We start from the raw sequence: 3,125 nt of genomic DNA on the forward strand, positions 1-3,125 counted from the left end.
CTGGCGTTTAAATGCCGAGGTGATGCACGTTCTGGGCGTTCAACGCCCATGTGTAGCATGTTTCTGGCGTTGAACGCCAGTTCCATGCTTGTTACTGGCGTTTAGCGCCAGCTTTCCTCAGGGCACATTCCTGGCGTTCAAATGCCAGGATGTTGCTTGTTTCTAGCGTTTAGCGCCAGATTCATGGTCTGTTCTGGCGTTGAACGCCAGCCAAATGCTCCTTACTGGCGTTGAACGCCAGGATGTCCTCCCTCCAGGGTGTGATTTTTCTTCTGCTGTTTTTGATTCTGTTTTTAATTTTTATATTTTTTTTTCGTGACTCCACATGATCATGTACCTAATAAAACACAAAATAACAATAAAATAAAATTAAAATTAGATAAATAAAAATTGGGTTGCCTCCCAACAAGCGCTCTTTTAATGTCATTAGCTTGACAGTGGGCTCTCATGGAGCCTCACAGGTGATCAGGTCAATGTTGTATAGTCCCAACACCAAACTTAGAGTTTGGTTGTGGGGATGTAACAGCAAACTTAGAGTTTAGTTGTGGCCTCCCAACACCAAACTTAGAGTTTGATTGTGGGGGCTCTTCTTGACGCTGAATTGAGAGAAGCTTTTCATGCTTACTCTCCTTTGTCACAGAGGGATGGCCGTGTGCCTTAAACACAAGGTAGTCCCCATTCAATTGAAGGACTAATTCACCTCTGTTGACATCTATCACAGCTCCTGCTGTGGCTAGGAAAGGTCTTCCAAGGATGATGCATTCATCTTCTTCCTTCCTAGTGTCTAAGACTATGAAATCAGCAGGGATGTAAAGGCCTTCAACCTTTACTAACACGTCCTCTACTAATCCATAAGGTTGTCTTACTGACTTGTCTGCCAATTGTAATAAGAATAAGGCAGGTTGTACCTCAATGATCCCCAGCTTCTCCATTACAGAGAGTGGCATAAGATTTATCCCTGACCCCAGATCACATAGAGCTTTTTTAAAGGTCATGGTGCCTATGGTACAAGGTATTAAGAACTTGCCAGGATCTTGTCTTTTTTGAGGTAAAATTTACTGAATCTAGGTGTCTAGTTCACTAGTGAGCAAGGGAGGTTCACTTTCCCAAGTCTCATTACCAAATAACTTGGCATTCAGCTTCATGATAGCTCCTAAATATTGAGCAACTTGCTCTTCAACCACATCTTCATCCTCTTCAGAGGAAGAATAGTGTTCAAAGCTCATGAATGGCAGAAGGAGATTTAATGGAATCTCTATGGTCTCTATATGAGCCTCAGATTCCTTTGGATCCTTAATAGGAAACTCCCTCTTGCTTGAGAGATGTCCCAGGAGGTCCTCCTCACTAGGATTTTCGTCCTTCTCCTCCCTTGTGCATTCGGCCATATTGATCACACCAATGGCTTTGCACTCTCCTTTTGGATTCTCTTCTGTATTGCTTGGGAGAATACTAGGAGGAGTTTCAATGACTTTCTTACTCAGCTGGCCCACCTGTGCCTCCAGATTTCTGATGGAGGATCTTGTTTCACTCATGAAACTGAAAGTGGCTTTTGACAGATCAGAGACTAAATTTGCTAAATTAGAGGAGCTTTGTTCAGAATTCTCTGTCTGTTGCTGAGAAGATGATGGAAAAGGCTTGTTATTACTGAGCCTATTTCTTCCACCATTATTAAAGCCTTGTTGAGGCTTTTGTTGATCCTTCCATGAAAAATTTGGATGACTTCTCCATGATGAGTTATAGGTGTTTCCATAAGGTTCACCCATGTAATTAACCTCTACCATTGTAGGGTTCTCAAGATCATAAGCTTCTTCAGAAGCTGCCTCTTTAGTACTGTTGGATGCATTTTGCCATCCATTCAGACTTTGAGAGATCATGTTGACTTGCTGAGTCAACACTTTGTTCTGAGCCAATATGGCATTCAGAGCATCAATTTCAAGAACTCCTTTCTTCTGAGGTATCCCATTATTCACGGAATTCCTCTCAGAAGTGTACATGAATTGGTTATTTGCAACCATGTCAATTAGTTCTTGAGCCTCTTCTGGCATTTTCTTCAGGTGAATAGATCCACCTGCAGAATGGTCCAATGACATTTTCGAAAATTCAGATAGACCATAATAAAATATATCTAATATGGTCCATTATGAAAACATGTCAGATGGACACCTTTTGGTCAACTGCTTGTATCTTTCCCAAGCTTCATAGAGGGATTCACCATCTTTTTGTTTGAAGGTCTGAACATCCACTCTAAGCTTGCTCAGCTTTTGAGGAGGAAAAAATTTATCCAAGAAGGCAGTGACCAGCTTATCCCAAGAATCCAGGCTATTCTTAGGTTGTGAATCCAATCATATTCTAGCTCTGTCTCTTACAGCAAAAGGGAAAAGCATGAGTCTGTAGACTTCAGGATCTACTCCATTCGTCTTAACAGTCTCACAAATCTGCAACAACTCAGTTAAAAACTGGTAAGGATCTTCAGATGGAAGTCCATAAAACTTGCAGTTATGTTGCATTAAAGCAACTAGTTGAGGCTTAAGCTCAAAATTGTTTGCTCCAATGGCAGGAATGGAGATGCTTCTTCCATCAAATTTCGACGTTGGTTTTGTGAAGTCACCAAGCATTCTCCTTGCATTATTGTTGTTGGGTTCAGCTGCCATCTCCTTCTCTTGTTCGAAAAATTTCTGAAAGGTTGTTTCTGGATTGTTGTAATTTAGCTTCCCTTAGTTTCCTCTTCAGAGTCCTTTCAGGTTCTGGATCAGCTTCAAAAGAGTGCCTTTTTCCTTATTCCTGCTCATATGACAGAGAAGAGAAAAAGAAAAATAGAAAGAGGAATCCTCTATGTCACAGTAAAGAGAATCCTTATTATTAGTAGAAGAAGAAAGGGGATAATGGAAGGAGAGGAATGAATAGTCTGTATCAAGAGTAAGGATAGGGGAGGTGATAAGAGATGAAGAGAAGTGTTAGTAAATAAATAAATAAATAGAATAAGAAAAGAGATAGAGAATTTTGAAAATAATTTTGAAAAAGTAGTTAGTGATTTTTGAAAATTAAAGATAAGATATAATTAAAATTAAAAATAAAAAAAAGAATTTTTGAAAAAGAGATGAGATATTTTCTAAAATTAGAGAAGG

The 3,125-nt window shown here is 39.8% G+C and overlaps 1 non-coding gene across 1 annotated transcript; it reads left to right on the forward strand.

Annotated features, from left to right (window-relative positions):
* The first annotated feature begins 2,148 nt into the window (after positions 1-2,148).
* LOC130943211 (small nucleolar RNA R71) lies at positions 2,149-2,252 on the forward strand. The gene has a single exon (XR_009071739.1). It is a non-coding gene; the product is annotated as a small nucleolar RNA R71 (small nucleolar RNA).
* Positions 2,253-3,125: the final 873 nt, after the last annotated feature.

Source organism: Arachis stenosperma, chromosome 7, assembly GCF_014773155.1.
Source record: "Arachis stenosperma cultivar V10309 chromosome 7, arast.V10309.gnm1.PFL2, whole genome shotgun sequence".
Classification (NCBI taxonomy): domain Eukaryota; kingdom Viridiplantae; phylum Streptophyta; class Magnoliopsida; order Fabales; family Fabaceae; genus Arachis; species Arachis stenosperma.